The 24005-nt window shown below is 44.5% G+C and overlaps 1 pseudogene; it reads left to right on the forward strand.

The window, feature by feature from the left end:
- The first annotated feature begins 223 nt into the window (after window positions 1–223).
- Window positions 224–24005, forward strand: part of LOC100949164 — a 96563-nt pseudogene continuing 72781 nt past the window's right edge.

Below are 24005 nucleotides of genomic sequence, written 5' to 3' on the forward strand. Positions count from 1 at the left end.
TGCACACCCCCCACACTCCCACTCACCCCCACTCCTGTGTGGAGCCAGGGTCCGACTCTGCCAGATTCACACTCCCCGCACACCCCCCACACTCCCACTTGCCCCCACTCCTGTGTGGAGCCAGGGTCTGACTCTGCTCTTCCAGCTCAGCATCCTTCCCGACAACCCTCTTTGCCTCCCATTAAGTCCACAGGGTACATGTCCCCACCAACCCACGCCCAAGATGCTTATCAGGAACTCAAGTCCTATCCTTTTCTTTAAGAAGTGGGATTCAGATGATGTTTTACTCATGTGGCAAAGGTGAGTGTCTCCTAAGAGGAGTCTGCTCAGTCAGGACAGCCTCTGGGGTCCTTGTCACTTGATGCACTGGCTTTTAGCACACAGGAAAGGGCTGGCCCAACACAGACGTTAAGCTGGAAATCTGCTTTCCTTATGATGCTGGCGTATGTATTGTATGTTGAGGTGAGGGTCCTCCTCACTTGGGATGTCCCATTGTGTGTGCAGGAAGCCCCCGTAAGGTAAACTCAACATTCGCTTGGTTCCCAGCAGGGAGCGTGGGAAGCGGCAGCCCACCTCTCTCCTCCCTGGCTTGACAGCTGGCTCCCAGGGGAAGAAGCACATCCTCAAGACTCTTCCGCGCTGCGGGCTTTATGAGGGCCTGCCCAGGAGAGAGGCCTCTGCAGGCCAGTCCTCCCTGGATGAGATGGACACAGCGCTCTCCCTGTGGGTCCATTCTTCCACAGGCTGAGGCCATAATCTCCAGTACATAATGACTTCCTCTGTAATCAAGGTAATATTCGGGTGTCCCTGGGCCTTACTCTTCTGTTGGAATTGGGTGACCTTTATATAACTGAATTTTTCCTCCTGGCCACTAAAAAGTTTCCAGAATTCAGGTAAAGCAGAAGCTTGACAGATTGAGCTTATTTGAAAGGACCCTAAATGCATACCCATTTTAATAGGTATAATTAAAAAAGGAACTGCTTTAGCTGGGCGAGACTTGTTCTCCAACATTATTTGCTGTAATTAAAGTAGCAAACTTGTGGCAGCTTAGAGCCTCCCTCCTGTTTGCAAAACAGCCAGCAACAAACATCCCTTGTGAAAACTTAAGTCCAAGAATTCAGGCCAATATGGCAGCCACAGCTTGCGCTACTTTTACAGAGTGCTTTGTGTGTGGTGGCCTGAGAGCCTCTCCTTCCCTTCTCTTCCTTTCTTTGACCTACCTACCTAACTCAGGACGTCTGAGCGTTAATTAGGTTGGAAAATACAAAGAATGGCTGAGTCAGTAACACCCCCTGCCCCAATCCCAGGCAGGTACTGCATTCTGATTTTTCAAGCACAATACTTTCCCCTCCTGCTTCACAATGGGATGGAGCCCAGGGAAGGGGCTGGGTACAGCTCACGCTGGCCTGTGCCCAAGTCCAGCCCCAACAAGCCATGCATACCTCCATCTCCCCAGCTTCCCTGGGGGAAGGAAAGGGGATGTGGTTTTGGCAGAAGGTATTTCTGGGCAGTCCAAAGGTCTTGGGTCTGAAAAATCTCCAGCCTTTGGGGCTCCAAGGCTACCTGAGAGATGAGTCCCCTTCATAGCCTTCCACTCAGCACCCCCAGGCTATAACCCCTTCTTCTCTCTTCCATCCCCTCCTGGGTGTTCTCCCAGCTCCGGCACTAAGCTTGTTCTCCCTTTACACAGCTGCAGAGGCCCTCACCTCATGCTGCATCTCATAGTCTCAGGGACAGAGACGTGCCTTCCATTACAATGAGCCGGGTCCCCAGCAGACGTCCCAAGAAGACCAAGGGTGCACTGTCGGGAATATAGCATCTTTCACAGGCTTCAGAAAATTTCCTTCCATTCCTGTGTGAGAACATGATCTCTCCTGTCCATTTATGAGGAGCCACAGCAGTGTCAGGGAACGCAGGGCCAACATCTGTGTGCCACGGCCCTCCTCCTATCCTCAGGCACTGCTGTCCCTGCTGTAGGCACCGCCTGACCTCAGAGGATTTGAGGTGCCAGCTTCCTTGGAGCAGATGTTGGCTTCCTGAGCCCCTCAGACTTTCATGGGGAAATTAAGGCCTCTCACTCTTGAGCAGACGGTGCAGGTGATGGCGTGCCAGGCGCTGAGGCAAGCTGGGCAAGATGGCGCAGGCCTCCTGCTGTGCTCAGGGGAGGGTGGGCAGGGAAGGAGTGAGCCGCTGAGCCAGGCTGCATCCCCCTGCACTCCTCACGCAGGTGCATGTGGTGCAGCTGCTCCGAGACCCCCTGGGCGACAGTCCCAGCCTCTGCTGTGCTTGTCATGCTGCAGAGCAGTAGAAGGGAAGTGCTGCTGGAGGGGGCTCAGCCCTCTCTCTCCTGACCACTCTCAGATTTGCCATGACACCTTGCCTGCTGGGGAGGGCTGCAGGGCCCAGGGTGCCCATCCATGTGGCTTCAAGATGACCAAGGCACGTGGCACAGTCTGAGTGGTTCTGAGGCCGTGTGTGAGGGGCTGGGCTGTGACTCCACATCTGAGCATTTTCCTGTACCCATTTCCCTGGCCCATGTTCCAGAAGCTCCTCTCTATTCTTGCCCTTGGAAGAGCCTCCCTGGGGACCAGCCCCACCCCCGCCCGGATGGCCCAGAAGAAATGTGGAAACAGGCCTTGTGTCACCACCTGGCTGCTGCCTTCCCAGGGACTCTGGGCAATGGAGGCCACAGGTTCTGGAGGCTGCTCCAGTGTCTGTGGCTAGGACCCATCCTCCTAGGCAGAGAGAGCCATTGTTGTGCCGGTTGCTAAATGTTTTGATTCCACCCCTGACTCTATAGACCGGAGTGAGAGCTACAGCTGGGGGGAGGTATGGGTAGGTGGCCCCCAGGAGCTCCTGGAAGCGGACTCTACCTGCTCACACTCGATTATTCAATTGGAGCTGCCCACATGTCAAATGACTGCTTCATTCATTCATTCGTTTCTGTTACTCTGAAGTAAGGGGTTATCTATGTTTGAGCTAGTGATATATTCCCAGCACTGAGCAACAAATGGATAAAAAAGGAAGAGACTCAAAGAGAGGAGAAATACTATCCAAGCCAGTGGCGCAGAGACTGGATGGCCCTGAACCCAGCAGAGCAGACCCAAGATTGATGGGTCTGCTCACCTGCAGGTAAGAACAACGCCTCTGGGTCCTGTTGAAGGTGGGCTCCCAAACTCTGGGAGAGAGGCTGAGCCTTCACCCCTCCCTGGATGTGGCCATTGAAGAACGCTGAGGACGTCCCCACTGAGGAAGAAGGGGGTGGAGGTGCTAGGAGATCCAGGAGGGAAAAGGCACCCCTGTCCACAGCTCTGAGAGAAGGAAGGAGGTGACACTGCCATCAAACCTGGGAGAAGACACCACGTCCACAGTTCTCAGAGAAGGAAGGAGGTGATGGCATTTACAGCAGACTGGGAGGAGGAGGACACCTTGGTCTCAGAGAAGAGAAAGAAGAGGGTGGCATTGCCAGAATCTCAGGGCCTGGAAAATGCATGTCAGGATGAGAGGGCACGGCCACAGATCAGTTGTGGACCTTCTCAGGCCCTTGCAGGGAGGCACAGGACCGGCTGGAATAGTGACTGCCTCAGCCTCTCAGGTGTAGGAAGTAGTTGACCAGATCGTAAATGAAGCAGGAGCCCTCGGGAGCACCCTGCAGCTTCCTGGGCCACAGGCAGTCCTTTTCCTACTCTCCCTCCCCTTCTCCCTCTCCCTCTTCTCTTCCTGCTCTCTCACCCCCTCCTTCCCCCGGTAATCCAGCTTCCTGGGAATCCAGGCTGCCAGTGTCCAGCTCACTGGGGGTGTCCCCTGGGTGCATCAGGACACACCCTGCTTGGAACCTGGGCTCAATGGCAGTGGGAGCACCTGGGCTCTGACATCCTTTGCAGGAGCATCACAGAGCCTGCTGGTGGCAGCCAGAGAGGGGTCTGAGAAGGCCTCATCCCTTCTTTCCCCATTTAAAAAGCCTGACGTTTCAACAGGGTTTTGCAAAATACTGAAAAAGAGCACCACCACCTCCCTCATTAAAAAAAAAATTCTACACAATGCCTAACAGAGCATCAGAATTTCTAAGAGCCGTGCTCATGACTTGGAGCCCCCATTTATCCCTTGGTGCTGTGTCGTCTGTCTTGGGCGCTCTGCCGTGTACACTGGCTTGCATGAGTCTTATCTGCTGGGCCGAGTGCATTAATTACCTGGATTTCCATCTTCCAGAAACATGCTGACCTCTTCTGTTGTATCTGCCTTGTTCTTGCCATTCCTGAACACTGGTTCTCTTTAAATCCTTTCCTTTGTTAACAGTTTTATTGAAATAGAGTTCACTTTCCACGCAATTCACCCATTTAGAGTGTAGTTCTGTGGTTTTTAGTACATCACAGAGTTGTACACCATCGCCAAAGTCAGTTCTATAACATTTTCATGACTTCGGAAAGGAACCTGTTAGCTGCCACTCCTGCCCCTCAGCCTCCCAGCCTTAAGCAATCACTCATTTACTTTCTGTCACTAAAGATTTCTCTGTTGTGAATATTTCACAAGAATGGATTCCTATGTAGGAATGAAATCACTCATCCACTTTCTGTCACTATAGATTCTCTGTTGTGAATATTTCACAAGAATGGATTCCCATTTGCTTCTGATGTCTTTTATGCAGCATAATGTCTTCCAAGTCCATCCTTGTGGCATGTGTTAATAGCTTGTTCCCGTCTGTGGCTGAGTAGCATCATGTTGTACGGATATAGCACATTTGTTTATCTGTTTGTCAGATGATCGGCATTTGGGTCCTTTCCACCTTGCAGCTTTAGGAATAGTCCTGCTGGGAACATTTGCATGCAGGTTTCTCTATGGACATGTTTTCGTTTCTCCCGGGTATGTACCTAGGGGAGGAATTGCTGGGTTATATGCCAAGTCCACTTCACATTTGGAGGAACTGCCAGGCAGTTTTCCAAAACAGCCACCTCACTTTCCATTCCCACCAGCAGTGTGTGAGGCTTCCGACTTCCCCGCATTCTCTCCGACACGTACCTGACTTTCTGATTCTGCCCATCCTAGTGGGGGTGAAGTGGTACCTCGTAGTGGCTTTGGTTTGCATTTCCCTGATGACCTAAGATGTTGAACATCTCTATTATCCTTTACTTTTAATGGCATTTGGGGAAGGAGAGGAGGTAAACAATGACATTAGATCTATTGTATTTAACCAGAAACATGGCAATTCATATTAAATGAAAAAAAATGCTTTCTTCTAACTACTTGAAAACACTTGTATGGCAATCTTAAGTATTTACCAACATGGAAAGTTGTCTGCCTCTGTATGATTTTCACATGATACTTTGTGATGAAGGGACTGCAGTATCCTGTGTTCACTTTGTTCCATAACGATGACTGCTTGGATGGAGTGGTGGTTGGGGAGCTCAGGTGATCTCTCAGGGTTCGAGGCAGAGCGGAGCTGATCGCCAAAGCCAGGAAAGCTCAATGTGTTTCAGTCACCAATGCAGTGTCCACGTGGAGTGGGGAAGTGGGATTCTGGTGTGATAAATATCAAAGGAATAAGAAGAACACGCACATGAGGCACAGAGCATATCTCTAAGAGCTGGATGGCAAGGTGGTTGAATGGACGTTTACGCTGTAGTCCTGCTGTAAAGACGGGGTGCATCGTGCATGGTAATTGTGAAAGTTGACGGTGGGTGCATGGGAATTACACTGTTCTTTCTGCTCTTGTGTATGTTTAACCATTTTTGTACTAAAAAGTGTTTAAAAAAGAAAGAAAGGAGAGGGGAGGAGGAGTAAGGACAGCTGGCAGGGGTGGGTCCATCCATCCAGATAGATCTTAGCTCCCTCAGTAAAGACACTTCAGGAAGTGTGATTCCTCTGAGAACAGACACCTGAGGAGGAAATCTCTTTCTTTACAACAGGAAGAAAGAAAGGAAAGCTACATACAGTTTTCTACAGGTTTTTGGTGAAACATTCCCATCTAATGGCGTCTGTGAACATTGACTAGAAGTTCTCTGTGAACGTTGAGATCAGCACCTCTGCTAGTAAGTGGCAGAGATGGCCGAGCTTTTGGCAAAGTGCAGAAGGTTAGAAATAGATTTGAGGGGCCGGGGGGGAGAGAGCGGACTGCAAACAAGTGGCCTAAGATCTGTTTGTTGTTAGTAAGCACCAAACAATTATTTTTGGAATGAATGAGTGAATTAATTTCAGGTCATGCTGGGGTTGGCCATGAATTTTATCATAGTGTCAGCAGACTTCTGAGATCAAAACCAGTAGTGATTAGTCCCTTATAGGAAGATGTTTCCGGAAAAAGGCAGAGAAGTGGGGTTTTGCCGAATAGAAAGAATGAAAGGAGATTGGATAAGGCTTGTTTGAGGTAGAGCTTTTTATTTATTTATTTTGAAGTAGGGCTTTTTAAATATTGCTTACTTCATAGAACATGAAGTGTACCTGGACGAGGGAGGAAATCAAGACTAGAACTTGGTGGATGGACGAGTAAGGAGAAAAATTAATGACGTGGAGTTGAGAATATGGCCTAGTGAGAGCACACGCTATAAGAACAGAGGGATGAGGTGAAAGGGTGGGATGCCAGGCTGGGCCGTCACAGGTGTTGGAGGGGCTCCTGACAGCAGGTTCTCAGTGTGGCTGTAACTGAGCTGGAATGGAGGTAAAGGGCCCTAAGATTGGGAGAGGGAGGACTTGAGAGTCCGGTCATTGGCTGATTAATCCACATCTATGGCAAGGGCCTCCTCTGGTTCTCCACCTCTACCAATTCCTTACCTTGGGCCCATCTCTGCTCCTATGGCCACTTTCCCCCATGACTATGGCAGGGCACACTGAATCCCTGACACACACAGAAGATGCTTTCAAAAGGGACCCAGAAAGTGGGGAAAGATTGGTCAGTGTGATAAGCTCTTGGTTCCCTCCATCCTTGGCGGGTAGGACCTAGGAGTGTCACAGCCTGAGGGCAGAATCTAGCCTTGAGCCATCTCACCTGATTATCCCAGGAGCCGTGTGACTATGACCTTTTCCTAAGAACGCTTTGCTGCACACACACTACTAATATGTTACACTGTATTCAGCCTCCTCTTGTCAGGTTTAAATAATCCCAGGATCTCCCCCCCAACCCTTTGTCTACACTCTTTTTTCTAAACTGATTAGATGACAACTGTCCTCTGAGCTCTCTCCTAACTTGCCATGTCCATCTTAAACTCTGCAGCCCATTACTTGGCACCCAAAGGCCAACACTGTGACTTGGTCTCCTTTATGGGGGGAGACCGCCTTCAAGCCAGGCAGCTTCTCCTTTCGGTTCTGCGGGAGCAGGCCACCTGCCCTGAGGACAAAATGTGCCAAGAAGAGCCCCTCTCTCCCCTCTTTGATATGCATCCTCAGTCAAGCTTTCGTTTAATCAATACTTACTCCTGAAAACTAGGAGACCCCTAACATCCGTGAGCTAGGGGCTCTGCCCTTGACCGCCAATGCAGTTTTTGCATTAAGTCTTAGAAAGTTCAAGAGCTGTACAAGTGCAGAGAGAGGTCTCCCAACCCCAGCACTTGTAACTGCCAAGCAATCTCAGGAACAAATCAGATACTGCGGGTTGTAACTGCTCAGACACGTCAAGCTCCTTAGCAAAGCACTCCTGAATGTTTGCCTTTCCCAGTTTTCTGTTATGAATTATTGATTCTTTGAGAAGATGGTCTAAGAATAGCTTCTCCCTTTTAAAGTAGCTATCCTTGGCTAGATATCCTTGTAAGCAGGTATGTGCCCAAAGTTAAAATCTACAAGATGTTTTAATAAAAAGGCTTTTCCCCAAATGCTGATAAGATTTTTTTTCTTTTAAACCTGATAGAAACTCTTTCAAATTTGAAGGAACGAGAGGTTAATCATGTAACATTTTTTTTGGTACCACCAACAATAACTCTGTTGACATCGAGTGGCAGAGCTTCATAGCATTCACTCTTTCTACATCAGTATCAACTGTAAATAACACATTTGTAATTTCTATATGTAATTTATAGAAACAGTTACTACCAGCCATCAGTAGATTTTTATATCCACCCTGTGAGGTGAGCAAAGCATGTACTATTGTGCCATTATTTCCATGGATAAAGCCGAAAGTTCAGAGAGGGTCAGAGACTTCTCTGGATCACACATAAGTCAGTAGCAGAACCCTGACTAATAAATCTACAATCTCAAAGCTTCTGTTTTGATCAATATTCGCACAATTTCTGAAAATAAAAAGCATGGCCTCATCCTAAGTTAAAGTAGTTGTGTGACTAAGAATATTCACTCTGTCTAGGCAGTGCCTGTGGGTCAGTGAGTAGGGTGCTGGCCCCATATACCGAGGGTGGTGGGTTCGAACCCAGCCCTGGCCAAACTGCAACAACAAAAAAAAATAGCTGGGCATTGTGGCGGGCACCTGTAGTCCCAGCTGCACGGGAGGCTGAGGCAAGAGAATCGCTTAAGCCCAAGAGCTGGAGGTTGCTGTGAGCTGTGACGCCACAGCACCCTACCAAGGCTGACAAAATGAGACTCTGACTCTCTGAAAAATAAAAGAATATTCACTTTGTCAATTAAGTGCTGGCAAATTTGGCAAATGAAGAGAAGCTCTTGATGCTATCTCCCCTCTTAACTGACTTCTTCCTTCTACTCTTAGTGCTCATATTTTCATAGTGTTTTTCTATCCCCCTGGTATGCTTTAAAGATTGCTATTGCATGTGATTCCCAGGCAGGTGCTACAGAGTAAATACCATTAGAAGTTTAAAATGCCATTCATCCTAGGAATACACATCGCGCATGTTACTAACATCTACCTGCTAAGCCTTGGAAGAAGCTCTCACCAGAGCCCTTCAGGCAGCCTCTAGGAGAGGGGAGAGCTGGCTTTTGGTAGCTCTCCCCCCTTCCCATCATATCTCCCAACTGACGGCAGTAGTGTGGTCCTGGGTTTCACCCTGCACTGGGTTATACCGTCTTCAAGGGAAAATGTTCCCGAAAGGTCTCTTAGCGTACTATGCTACTAAGTGAAGACTCAGGATAGAGTAATTACGTGTGGGGGATTGTCATATGCCCTCAGTTTCCTAGGAAATTTCCTCAATGTCTACTCACACCCAAGTTGCCAAGATAAGTCATTTGGAGACAGCTGTTCTCAGGTCTCCCAAAGCATAAAGAATAGATCCTGATGCAAAATCCTTTCAAAGTGTATTAAAATATTAGCTGTAGAAGGTCCTACAACACTCACTGAAGTCTACTGTGTAGTAGACTGGTACTAGTACAGTAGCTGGTACTGTAGAAATAACAACAAGTGGCTCGGTGCTTGTGGCTCAAGCAGCTAAGGCGCCAGCCACATACACCTGAGCTGGCGGGTTCAAATCCAGCCCGGGCTGCCAAACAACAATGATGGCTGCAACCAAAAAATAGCTGGGCATTGTGGTGGGTGCCTGTAGTCCCAGAGACTTGAGAGGTGGAGACAGGAGAATCGCTTGAGCCCAGGAGTTGGAAGTTGCTGTGAGCTGTGATGCCACGGCACTCTACCCAGGGGGACAGCTTGAGGCTCTGTCTCAAAAAAAAAAAAAAAAAAAAAAAAAAAAAAAAAAAAAGAAATAACAAGTAAGACACAGCCTCTGCTCTCAGGCAGGTCACAGCTCAGGAAGTGAGACCGACAAAGAGTATGATACAAAGGTCACTATGAAAGTTTTGAGACAGGCCATGTTATGGTCCATTATTTCACTTCCAAGAAATACGGTCGAGAAAAGCGTCCTTTCTGATTTACCCATGCAAGTTTCAACTTGCTCGGCTTATTGGTGTTGCCGGGAGGCTTCATTGTTTCTGTCCCTGTGGCACTCAGTCAGCATCAGCTATGGACCTGGGCAGACAGCACTTTCATGAGACGATTTTCTATGATTTCAAAGCTACAGGGTCTTGGGGATCTTTCTCCTTTCCAACCACAATATGCCAGTGGTTTCAAGAATTTAGAAGATGCCTAACTTCACTGAAAGAATGAGGAGAGATCTCCTGGCCCCATGCTTCCCCCTCTTCCAAACATATTTTTTGAGTGCTACCTTAGGTCAGTGGTGGCGACATGCTGGGTTCAAGGTTTTGTCTCCTTGATCTGCCAGGGAACCAAGGCTTTGAGAGATATGGAAGCTCAAGGGCTGTTGTTCAGGGGACTTGGATCCCAAACAATTCCCTGGAAGAGCACTTCAGGGCTTAGCCAGTAGGCCAGTGTCTCCCCATTGGGGGCAGTCCAAGAGACATCTAGTGTGTGAACTGAGTTCCAGGAGTCTGCCCAGGCTCTGTAGGTGCCCTCACAGGAGATCCAGACTATCTTCTGTCTAATGATGGCCAAGCTCTTTATTTATGTTTTTTAAGAAACATGCTCTGATGTGGTTGTTATTATTATTATTTTTTAAATTTATTTTCTCTTATTGGTACACAATAATTATACATCTTTATGGGATACATGTGATATTTTGATACAGGCATACAATGTGTAATGATCAAATCAGAGTCATTAGGATATCTACCACCTAAAATATTTCTCATTTCTTTGTGTTGGGAACATTCCAAATATTCTCTTCTAGCTATTTGGAAATATGCAATAAATTTTTGTTAATTATATTTACCTTACTGTGCTATCACTTTAGAATCTGTCCTTTTTATCTAACTGTATTTTTGCACCCTTTAGCCAACCTCCTTTTATCCCCTACCTATACTTCTCAGCTTCTGGTAACCGCCAGTCTACTCCCTACCTCCATGAGATTGAAATTTTCGCTTCCCACATACAAGTGACAACATGTGATATTTGTCTTTCTGTGCCTGGCTTATTTCACTTAACAAGTGGTATCTACTTTCTTCCATATTATTCCACCGTGTCTACATACCATATTTTCTTTATCCATTCATCTGTTGATGAACACTTGGATTGATTCCGTATCTTGGCTATTGTGAATAGTGCTGCAACATGGCAGTACAGATATCTCTTTGGTGTACTGATTTCCATTTTTTTTTTTTGAGACAGAGTCTCAAGCTGTTTCCCTGGGTAGAGTGCTGTGGCATCATAGCTCACAGCAACCTCTAATTCTTGGGCTCAAGCAATCATCTTACCTCAGTTTTTCTATTTTTAGTAGAGACAGGGTCTCACTCTTGCTCAGGCTGGTCTTGAACTCATGACCTCAAGCAACTACCTGCTTCAGCCTCCCAAAGTGCTAGGATTATAGGCATGAGCCACTGCACCCAGCCAATTTCCATTCTTTTGCATAAATACCCAGCAGTGGGATTGCTGGATTGTATAGTAGCTCAATTTTTAGTTTTTTAAGAAACCTTTGTGCTTCACATAATTTACATTCCCACTAATAGTCTATGTAACCCTTTATACGTGAAGTGAGTTTCTCACAGGGAGCATATAGTTGGGTCTTGTTTTCTTTTCCTTTTCTATCTTTTTTCTTTATTTTTTAATCCATTCAGCTACTCTGTGTCTTTTAATTTGCTAATTTAGTTCATTGACATTCAATGTTATTACTGGTATGTAAGGATTTACCACTGCCATTTTGTTATGTGTTTTATGAATGTTTTATACTTCTCTCTTCTTTTCTTATTGCCTTCCTTTATAATTAAGTGATTTTTTTTTCCTAATTGTAGGTTTTAGTTCTTTGAATTTTATTTTTACCCTATCTATTGTAGGTTTTTGCTTTGTGGTTACCATGAGGCATACAAAAATGTCTTATATTTCTAACCAGTTTTACTAAACTGATGACAACTTTCATTGAAAAGAATAGAAAGAAACAAGCAAAAAAACCCCTAAAAAACAGTACACTCCACATTCCCCCAACATTTTGACTCTTTATTGTCTCAATTTAAATCTTTTAAATCTCTAATCTCTAAACAAATTATTGTAGTATGATTATTTTTGATAGATTTGTATTTTAGTGTTTGTACTAAGGATACGAGTAATTTAAACACCACAATTACAGTATTTTGAATTTCTGTTTATTTATATTTGCCAATGAGTTTTATACCTTCAGGTGTTTTTTTGCTGCACATTACCATTCTTTTCTTTCACACTGAAGAACTCCCTATATCATTTTTTGTAAGACAGGTCTGGTGGTGATGAAGTCCTTCAACTTTGGATTGTTGGGAAAGTCTTTTTAATCTCTCCTTTATGTTTAAAGGATAGCTTAGCTGGGCATAATGTTCTTGGTTGGCATTCTTTTTTCTTTTAGCACTTTGAATATGTTATCTTACTCCCTTCTGGACTGCAAAGCTTTCACTGAGAAGTCTCTGCCAGATGCATCAGAGCTCCTTTTTATGTTATTTGCTTCTTTCCCTTTGCTGCTTTTAGGATCTCTTTGTCCTTCACATTTGAAAGTTTAATTATTACATGTCTTGGGGTAGTCTTATTTGGGTTATTTATGCTTGGTGATCTTTGTCCTTCCAGAACCTAGATATTCATATTTTCCCCAACTTTACCACTTTCTACTTTCGGGACATGTATTAAGTGAATTAGCTTCCTTGAGCCTCCATATTTCACCTAGATATTCACATTTTTTTCTAGATTTGGAAAGTTCTGTTATTATTTCTTTGATGAAACTTTTTGCCTTTCTTTAAGAGGCAATGACTCATAGATTTGCTCTTTTGAGGCTATTCTCTAGATATCATAAGTGTTCTTTGCTCCTTTTAATCCTTTTTATTTTTTCTCCTCTGAAAGTATATTTTCAAATAACCTGTGTTTGAGTTGGCTGATTCTTTCTTTTGCTCAATCAGTTCTGGTCTTGAGATATTCTAATGCATTTTTCAGTTTATCAAGTTTTGCTCTCATCTTTGGAATTTCTTATTGTTCTTTTTAAAATTTATTTCAATCTCTTGGTTAAATTCCTGTTATGAATTTCTGAATTAACTCTTTGCTTTCTTGAAGTTCATTGAGCTTCCTCATGACTACTATTTTGAACTTCTTGTCTGAAAGGTCACATATCTCTGTCTCTCCAGGATCAGTCAGTGATTCCTTGTTTAGTCCAAGAGGGCACCCTAAGCCCAGGTATGCTGTGACTCTCTTGCAGACTTCTAGATACCAAGCCTTGATGGATTTGGATAGGATCAAGGAGAATTCCCTGAGTTGCCAGGCAAAGTCTTTCTTTCTCTTTCCCCCAAGCAGAAAGATTTTCTCTCAATTTTCTGCTGCCTGGAGTTGGGAAAGGAGTCATTCAGGCACTTCTGTGGTCGCTGCAGCTAAAATCATGCTGGGTCACACCCAAAGCCCACAATTCACCAAAGGTCTATGGCAGCTACTGCCTGGCTGCTACTAATGTTTTTTCAAGGCCTGAGTACATTTTAGTCAGCCATTGGTGTTGCAGGCCAGGACTCAGATTTTTCCTGCTGAGGTGGCAGATGCTTTCTGGCCCAGGGCAATTTAAATGCCCCCTTTGGAGGCACCAGTCTGGAATCAAGGGCTATGGAATTCTATCTGGTGCAGTGTTTTCCTGTGGCAGGCAGCACTGAGTTCTAATGGAAAGTCTTACACTCACTTTCCTCTTCCTCTCCAAGCACAGAGATTCTCCCTCCACAATTAAAAGGGGGGAAGAGTTGGCAGAGGGATACTATAGGCAATGTGAGATTGAATGAATCTTTTCTTATTGTTATGCTAAAACAAAGTACTGTCACCTCTCACTCATTTCTTAGCTCTTGTGAAGATGCTTTCTTTCATGGATTTGTAAATTCTTTGGGTTTGCTATTCTGGTAGTGGGTGGAGGAGAGATCACTGGAAGGGTCTATTGAGCCCTCTTGCTCTGTCTTTGATTTCAGCCAAGTTTTATTGATCTCTCTGTTTTCAAAGCCTGTGTTCAACAAATGAATGTTCATGGAATAAGGGAATGATCAACTTATTACAAGAGCTTCAAGGGGCTTCTTTTTTTTCTTTCTTTTGCTTTTTAAATAATGTATGATCTAGGAAGATTTTCTTAGGAAACCATTGGCAAGAGGGTATTTTGCATGCTTAGTGCTGAAGCTCTGGATCCTTGAGTTCCAGCCCAGATACTCTGGGCACCTCTCCTTTCTCTACATTGACCCATGGGTGAGTTAAGGAGATATAGCTGCTGTAAGGTCATTAGCAGTGTGCCATAAAGGCAGCCCAGGTCAGGCAAGAGTCAGGAGATAGGGTGTTAGATGCACCACAAAGCACAAACTCAACTTTACCACTTTCTACTTTCAGGACGTGTATTGAGTGAATTAGCTCCTTTGAGCCTCCATTTTTCTCCTTTATAAAATGGGACAATAATTCCTTTGGGATTGCAGAGTGTGGGGAGGAGTAACCTGAGCCAGTGACCTGGGATTGTTACTTTAACTTCTTAATTTCTGCCTGATAGCACCAGGGGCATAGCAAATCCTTCGTGGTGTAATTTCATTATATTCATATCTGTCTCACTATAATCAACTCTTCTCTGCCTTTGAAATTTCAGTGTCTGACACATAGTAATGATTCAGTAAATGTTGACTGACTGAATACGCAAGAATGAGAAGAAAGAGGGAGAAGGATAGATAAAGTACAATGCCACCTTCTAATTGGCCTGCCACATATTTTGTTGTGATTTATTTAAGTTTTCAAATATTATTCTTTTTTTTTTTTTTTTTGAGACAGAGTCTTACTCTGTCACCTTGGGTAGAGTACTGTAGCATCATAGCTCATAGCAACCTCAAATTCTTGGGCTCAGGTGATCCCATTCCCTCAGCCTCCCTAGTAGTTGGGACTACAGGTACCCGCTACGATGCCCAGCTAGTTTTTCTATTTTTAGTAGAGACAGGGTTTCTTGTATAACAGTTTTCTATTTTTAGCAGAGACAGGGTTTAGTAGAGCAAGACACTCTTGTTCAGGCTGGTTTCAAACTCCTGAGCTCAAGGGATCCACCTGTCTCAGCCTCCCAGAGTGCTAAGATTACATGTGTGAGCCACTGTGCCCAGCCCTCAAATCTTATTCACTGACTATTGAATTATCAGTCCAAAATTCTGAGTATTCAGAATTCATTTTAAAAAAAATAAAAATTAAACATGGATTTGGGTTTTTGACCTAGAGAAAGAAGTATATGGAGAAGGTCCCAAGAGAATATCTTTTAGCAGCAGGGTAGGGAGATGTCTCCTCTACATGGGAAGCAGGTGTGATTCCAAAAGGAGAAGCTGCCTCAAACCGGACAATGGTGGGAGCTGGAGGTAAGGAAGTAGTTGAGGCCTGAGCCGATTCTGAGCACTCTCATAGGCATCAGAGTTTGGCCATGCGTGGGAACCAGAAGGATTGTGGGAAGGGAGGGCATATGGCAATGCTCTTGGTGACACCTGGCCTAGAAGCTGCCCCTGGCTGCAGGGTGCTAGGTCCCACTGGGCCCACCCTCATGGTAAGCTCCAGGGACAATGCATGCTAATTCCCCAGTGGAAGAGATTCCCTTACCTGGCTTGGGATTCACTTGCAGGACTGCTTTTTATTCTTTAAGTCTTCTTTCAAAATCTTCATGAGTTGCTTGCTGGGAGGAAACGGAAAAAAAAATGCTTCCTCAGAAGTGAGGTTGAGCCACCACGGGATTCACCAACTTACCACAGCTTAATAAATAAAAATAAAATTCTTATAGATGTAAAGCAAGAGGCCACAGGAGCACGCAGAACATCATGATCTTGCAAAAAGAGACGACACTGTCTGCAAATGTTCCAGCAAGGCATATCCTGTTTTGACATCTCTGTAAAATGCATAGTTATCTGCAAAGATGGTCTGAGGGGAATCAGTGTTTCCATTCTTAACAGCTCAAATGTCAATGGCAAAGAGGAACTTGAGGGTTGTTAATCATGAAACTATACTGCATAAGAGGTTAGCAATTAAAAAAAAATTGCAGCATGGCAAAACGTAAAGAAGCCTTAGTGAAAAACCTCGTCCAATTCTCTTGCTTTAAGATGAGGAAGCAGAGGCAGGGAAGGGCCCCATGGCCAGGTGCACAGCAGACCCCATTACTGCAGAATTGTCCTTACTCTGGGCCTCCGCCCCCCCCCCCCGCGGCTTCCCCTAAATACATAGCAAAAAATCTACTTCATGATTCCTAAATACAAATCTGGACACTCTCATAAAGCTATGGCTTTCTGAGTTTTGCTTACAAGCTGCACTTCATAAATTTTGCAGAAATGAGATCTCCAGCATTTAGGGGAAGAGGATCCTTCCTGAAGGGATTCAAGCTGAATGTGTGCCACTGGGAGAGTTCATCTGGAGCTTTCACCCAAGAATGCAAAACTCTCCCTGGAAGGGAAGCACGGGTGCTGGAGACCAGGAAGCGTCCTCAGGCAGGGCAAAGATGCAGCGCTCAGCCCTGCTTGACAGACAGCAGGAAGTCCGCTGAGGAAGACAAAAGGACTGAGCAGCTCCCACAAATCTGTTCCAGGGTGCAGAACAGGTCGCGCTGGTCTGTGACAGCAGCTATGCCACACATGAATGCAGGGCCTGGCTGTGGCCCCTGCCGAGGCTGCTCAGGCTTTCAGCTAGCTCTGATTGTGTTGCACGGAAGCAGAACCAGAGAAAAGAAGATGCTGGGCCCAGCTAGGGAAGCATGAAGGCCAGCCTGGGGCAACCTGAAAGCACCAGCAGGAAGAGCTCTGGGCTCTTGAGGGCAATGAGAGCTGCAGTGCCAAGGTTACAAGGCAGACTGGACTCGTACACCAGCAAAACAGGCACACACAAATAAAAACATTCACCCAAGTCCTGAGTTTGCAATGAACTATAGAAAAAGGCTCTTCTGATTTCAGTGTCCTTGCGCTTGGTGTCCTGGGTGGTTATGTATTTGTTTATTTTTGTGGCACCACAGCGCCGTTTAGGGCTTAGGTCTCTGAAAACCTTACCACGTGGCTGAGAGTGAGGCTCAAGGAGGGCTCAAAAATAGAAGGCAAAGAAAGCAAAACCTCTGGGCTTTGGGGACACTCGGGAGCGAACGCCCATTAAATTTTCCTTCCTGTGTCCTGGCAAACTGAAGACCCCCAGTCTTGGTGGAACTCACTTCCCTACCCTTTTCTTGTCCCACTCCCTCTCCTCCAGCCTCATCTCCCCCAGATGGCTCAGGGTAAGGGTTTTGCCTCCCACCATCGTCCTGCTCTAACAAGCTCCGCAGTGTTTCTGTTTTCATTACAGGACATGCCACTCCCCAAACATGGAGACCAGACTGTGCCTTCCCCAAATAGGCCTCCTAGGCACAAGGATTATTTTGAGTTGTTATTTAAAGACACTGCAGACACAGAGAAGACCTTACCATTTTGTGAGAGAAAATTACATCCCTAAAGGAAGTCTCTGTTTGTGAAGGTATCTCTCTCTCTCTCTTTGTACCAGGGAGAGAAGGAGATGGCAAATCATTGGAGACTCCACTGGGGAAAGGAAACCTACTCAAATCTGCATAACAAGCCTGACCCTTGCTTTGTGGTTAATGGCCCTTCCAACACCCTCCTTTGTTGAAACAAAGATCATGTTTAAGCCTAAAGTTTAAACTCTTTCTTTGAGATCTACTCTAGAGATTTACTCATTTCTCTGGGTTAGTGTCCAGGAGTGTAGAAGGTACACGTTATTAAACTTCTGTTTGCTGTTCTCCTGTTAATGCATTTATGCCTCATGTTCTATTATTGAAATGGTTGTGCTGTGAGAGTTATTTCTATCCTGCTGCTCAAGGTCATCGCTGAGGTCTGGTTTTTCACACTTGTCTGCCTCCTGAGGGTACCTGTACTCACGTGGTGCACGGAGTTAGTCACTGCTGCAGACACTGGCGTGCTGGGAGCTTGTCAAAAAGTCACACACGAAATTCAACCTCTGGCATAAATGAGTTAATCTGTCTTCTGTTACAGGGAGTTCCAGTGAGGAAGCCATTGAAGAGGGGAGGAAAAAAAATATTTCCCTTCCCTTAAATAGGCACTTCATTTTCTTATTTATTTAGACTTATGCCAGTACATAATTTTGGGTTCTATCTTCTCTTGCAACTTAGCATTTTTTGTCCGTTACTTGGTTCTGTAAATAAATATACTTCCCTATGGCTTCTTAAATTTGTATTGTCTTTCTCAAAAAAAAAAAAAAATTGCCTTGAGGACTCAGGCTGATAGGGCCGAATGGAGGGATCCACCCTAACAGAACCCTCCTGGCCGGGAAAGAACCTCTCGCCCAGGAAGGAGAGAATGTGAGAACCTCCCGCCCAGGAAGGAATAAATGTGCCAATCTCTACCCCCCGCCCAACTCTTGTATTCCCACCAGCCTTAACCCACACCTGACTTCTTTTTTGAACTCAGCCCACTTGCACCCTAGTGAATAAAGGCCACTAGGTAGCCATCAGGCTTTCAGCTAGCTCTGATTGTATTGCACAGAGCAGAACCAGAGAAAGGAAGATGCTGGGCCCAGCTAGGGAAGCATGAAGGCCAGCCTGGGGCAACCTGAAAGCACCAGCAGGAAGAGCTCTGGGCTTTTGAGGGCAATGAGAGCTGCAGTGCCAAGGTTATAAGGCAGACTGGACTCGTCTGCCAGTGTGTGTGTGTTGTGGGGGCTTGGGGAGAGAACCTGAACTCTGCTTCCTTTATTCACGTCTCGGAATAACCCCTCATTTTTGGTCCTCACCCTCTCAGAGATCCTTATTTTATTTCATGTTTGGCAAGTCACAATATCAGTCTGTAAATATTTGTGGGGAGAAATGATAGAAGAAAGAGCTTACTGGTTTGCCAGGCATGGTTCGATGAGGGGTAACTGGGACTCAGGGACAGTGTCTAATTATCCTCAGGGTCTAGCAGAGGAGTTTGCACTGGGCAGGCCTCTGACCAGGCTGGCTGCATGCTGGTTGGAAAGGAAATACCTGAGAAGATGCCACTTGGCCTTTCTTTCAGTCTCTGCTCCTGCTAATCCAGCCTATTCAACTTTCATAGTGATTCAAATTTTTAGGTTATTCCCTCATTCAAAATTTTCAGCCCCCTATTAAATAAATCCTCTGTGCATCATTCAAAGATTCATGCATTTGGCTTCAAGGCAGAGAGGGCAAAGTACATATATGTGGATGTGTATGTGTGTGTGCATCTGTACATGTGTATGTGCCTGTGTGTGTATGTGTGCATGCACATGTGTGTACATGCATGTGTGTGCTTGTGGTATGTGTGTGTGCATGCATGTGTACCTGTGTGTGCATAAGTGTGTGTGTGTTCTGGGGGCTTGGGGAGAGAATGACAGTAAACTATAGGGGGACATAGGAGGAGGAGGAGGAGGAGAAACAAACCCCAGCCATATCATATATTTCTCCTGTTGGGCTTCATTCTGGTCACAGAGGTTTTCTCAACCCTGAGAATGATGACTTATGGATCCGGAAGTATATTAATTTATTTCCGGGACAAGTTTGCATTGGTATAATATCCTGTGATGGGAATTTTACCCAGTATTTACCTTTAAATTACTGGAGATCCACCTTCAGTAACTGCCTAGGGTTTACAAGGTGTTCTGGGGACCACTCATGGACAGCTGAGGATGCATCTTCTGTGGCCAAACAGAAAAGCGACCCCATCAGGGTCAATGCCTGGCCAGGTGAGCTCTTGGGATGTGGGCTCTGAGCCTACACAAAGGGAGGAAGAGGAAGCAGTGCTGATTATTGTTGTTATTGTTATTATTTTGACAACAGAATTCTACTGAGCAATCTGACACCTGGGGAATTGGCATGGAAGACACCTAATTCTGTAATGTCAGGCTCCATTCCAGGCTGGGAGTCCTGGGGGTACAGCAGGCTCCCTCCACCAGCACATCTGCACGTGGCCACAAGTTACATCCACTTAGAGGCAGGCCTGGGGCATCCAGGAAAGGATTCTGTGGGCCCTGAGCCTATTTCTGATTTAAAATGACCAAAAGGAAGGAGAGACAGGACAGTGTTCTGGTTTGTAAGATGGGTTCTACTCATTAACTCTTGTAGTCATTTTTTTTTTTTTTTTTTTTTTGAGACAGAGCCTCAAGCTGTCCCCCTGGGTAGAGTGCCGTGGCATTACAGCTCACAGCAACCTCCGACTCCTGGGCTCAAGCGAGTCTCCTGCCTCTGCCTCCCAAGTAGCTGGGACCACAGGCGCCCGCCACAACGCCCGGCTATTTTTTGGTTGCAGCCATCATTGTTGTTTGGCGGGTCCGGGCTGGGGATTCGAACCCGCCACCTTAGGTGTACGTGGCTGGCGCCTTAGCCAGTTGAGCTATAGGCGCCGAGCCTTGTAGTCATTTTTAAGACAGAGCAGGAAGGACTCCATCTGTCCTGTGGCCAATCCTTTATGACTTCAGCCTAGCCTTTCCTCCTGTAAACTCGCTGAGACCCACAAACGCAGCAGCGCTGGCATTGTTAAGTGAGGTTAATTATTTAGAAGTAATTTGAATTTTACAGCCTTCTAATCGCTATTGCTGAAACTGTCATCTCCAGAAGGTGGCAGCAGCGAGACATCATTGCCGCAGTCACAGCCGAGTTACACATTCAGTTTGCAGGGACTCAGTCTTCTTTCCTAAACCTGTATGACTTTGCACCACCACTAAAAGTATTCACTGTATGTAGAATAGTAATAACAGAAGAAGTCTTTGATTCATAGTTTTGAATAATAGTGGAAAATGGGGGAAAACCCTTTTCAGTGGCCTCTAATTCAAATGCTGTATGCATATGTGTCAATTTCCAGAAATTAATTTTGTATTTGCTGTTAGAACTCTGCATCTATAAGGAATAAGACCTGCTTTAAATTTTGCTTTTGTTACAAGAGCTAGACAACTGAAATTTGGGGGTTCTCCTAACCAGTGTAGACCTTTGGTAAGGATTTCTCAACATTTGTGTGTCTCAGAAAGGATACCAGTTTTTTCTTGGACAAAGGAAGATCACATGTAGCTGTTTTATTGACAATTTAAGAGTTAATTGTATCCCTAGAAAGATGTCATTCAGGGCTTGGTGCCCGTAGCACAGTGGTTATAGCGCCAGCCACGTACACCGAAGCTGGTGGGTTTGAGCCTGGCCTGGGCCAGCTAAACAACATTGACAACTACAACAAAAAATAGCCAGGTGTTGTGGCAGGTGCCTGTATTCCCAGCTACTTGGGAGGCTGAAGCAAGAGAATTGCTTGAGCCCAGGAGTTTGAGGTTGCTGTGAGCTGTGACTTTACAACACTCTACCAAGCACAACATAGTGAGACTCTGTCTCAGAAAAAAAGAAACAAAGATGTCATTCAGTAGGATTGCATATGCTTTTCTTGTTCATTTATTAATAGATAGACTGAAGTAAAACACTAATTACTATACAAAAAGAATCTAATTACTATACTCAAAGCTTCTTAAGTAAATATCTATATTGGAATACATATGTAAATGTATGTGTTTATAGGTTAGTGTATTTTTTCCACTTTAAGAATATATAAGAGATATATAGGTATACAAAAACACAGTATCTGGTATAAAACTCTGACATATAACTATGGATCACAGATCCCGCATAGTAGGAAATTTCTTTATATTTTATTTTATATTGAATGTAGATGATTGCTACAGTAGAGGTCTGTACTTTAGCTAAGTGATTTTTTTGTTGCTGTTGTTGTTGGGGATTCATTGAGGGTACAAGAAACCAGGTTACACTGATTGCATTTGTAAGGTAAAGTCCCTCTTACAATTGTGTCTTGCCCCCAAAATATGTGTCACACACCAAGACCCCACCCCCTCCCTCCTTCCCTCTCTCTACTCTTCCTTTCCCCCATCCTCCTTTCTCTCTCTTCTCTCCCCTTCCCCCACCATGTCATTAATTGTCCTCATATCAAAATTGAGTACATAGGATTCATGCTTCTCCATTCTTGTGGTGCTTTACTAAGAATAATGTGTTCCACTTCCATCCAGGTTAATACAAAGGCTATAAAGTCTCCATTTTCTTTAATGGCTGAATAGTATTCCATGGTGGACATATACCACAGCTTGTTAATCCATTCCTGGGTGGGTGGCATTTAGTCTGTTTCCACATTTTGGCAATTGTAAATTGAGCTGCAATAAACAGGCTAGTGCAAGTGTCCTTAAGATAAAAAGATATTTTTCCTTCTGGGTAGATGCCCAGAAATGGGATTGCAGGATCAAATGGGAGGTCTAGCTTGAGTTCTTTGAGAGTTCTCCATATTTCCTTCCATAAAGGTTGTATTAGTTTGCTGTCCCCCCAGCAATGTGAAAGTGTTCCCTTTTCTCCATATCCATGCCAGCATCTGCAGTTTTGAGATTTTGTGATGTGGGCCATTCTTGCTGGGGTTAGATGGTAGTGCAGGGTGGTTTTGACTTGCATTTTCTAATAATTAGGGATAATGAGCATTTTTTCATATGTTTATTAACCATTAGTCTGTCTTCTTTAGAAAAGGTTCTATTCTTGTCTCTTGCCCATTGATATGGGATTGTTGGCTTTTTTCATGTGGATTAATTTGAGTTCTCTATAGATCCTGGTTATCAAGCTTTTGTCTGATTTAAAATATACAAATATCCTTTCCCATTGTGTAGGTTATCTATTTGCTTTGGTTGTTGTCTCCTTAGCTGTACAGAAGCTTTTCAGTTTCATTAAGTCCCATTTGTTTATTTTTGTTGTTGTTGCAATTGCCAGGGCAGTCTTCTTCATGAAGCCTTACCCTAGGCCAATATCTTCCAGTGTTTTTCCTACGCTTTCTTTAAGGATTTTTATTGTTTCATGTCTTAAATTTATGTCCATTATCCATCTTGAATCAATTTTTGTGAGTAGATAAAGGTGTGGGTCTAGTTTCAGTCTTTTACATGTGGATACCAGTTCTCCCAGCACCATTTATTGAATAGGGAGCCTTTCCTCCAAGGTATGTTCTTATTTGGTTTATCGAAGATTAGGTGGTTGTAAGATGCTAGTTTCATTTCCTGGTTTTCTATTCGATTCCAAATGTCTATGTCTCTATTTCTGTGCCAGTACCATGCTGTCTCGACCACTATGGCTTTGTAGTACAGCCTAAAATCTGGTATGCTGATGCCCCTGGCTTTGCTTTTATTACTAAGAACTGTCTTAGCTATACGGGGTTTTTTCTGCTTCCATACAAAAAGCAGAATCATTTTTTCCAAGTCTTGAAAGTACAATGTTGGTATTTTAATAGGGATGGCATTGAATTGGTAGATTGCTTTGGGAGGTATAGACATTTTAACAATGTTGATTCTTCCTAGCCATGAGCATGGTATGTTCTTCCATCTGTTAATATGCTCTATTTCCTTTTTTAGGGTTTCATAATTTTCTTTATAGAGGTCCTTCACCTCTTTTGGTAGGTATATTCTTAGGAACTTCATTTTCTTTGAAGCTATGGTGAAAGGAGATGTGTTCTTAATTAGTCTCTCATCTTGACTTTTACTGGCATATACAAAGACAACTGACTTGTGGACATTGATTTTATATCCTGAGACATTACTGTATTTTTTGATGACTTTCAGGAGTCTTGTGGTTGAGTCTTTGGGGTTCTCTAAGCATAAGATCATATCGTCAGCAAAGAGGGAGAGTTTGACCTCCTCGACTCCCATTTGGATGCCCTTTATTTCCTTGTCTTGCCTAATTGTATTGGCTAGAACTTCCAGCACTATGTTGAATAATAATGGTGACAGAGGACAACCTTGTCTGCTTCCATTTCTAAGAGGAAAGCTTTCAGTTTTATTCCATTCAGTACAATATTAGCTGTGAGTTTGTCATAGATAGCTTCAATCAATTTAAGAAATGTGGCACATATGCCTATACGCCAGTGTTTGATTTAGAAAAGGATGTTGGATTTTATCAAATGCTTTTTCTGCATCTATTGAGAGGATCATATGGTCTTCGTTTTTGCTTCTGTTAATACAGTGGATAATGTTTATGGACTTCCATAATTTAAACCAGCCTTGTATCCCTGGGATGAAACCTACTTGATCATGATGTATGACTTTTTTGATGATAAGCTGTAATCTATTGGCTAGGATTTTGTTGAGAATTTTTGCATCTATATTCATTAGTGAAATTGGTCTGAAATTCTCCTTTTTAGTTGGGTCTTTT

The sequence above is a fragment of the Otolemur garnettii genome, unplaced genomic scaffold, assembly GCF_000181295.1.
Source record: "Otolemur garnettii isolate 467f Iridium unplaced genomic scaffold, OtoGar3 scaffold00106, whole genome shotgun sequence".
NCBI classification, from domain to species: Eukaryota; Metazoa; Chordata; class Mammalia; order Primates; family Galagidae; genus Otolemur; species Otolemur garnettii.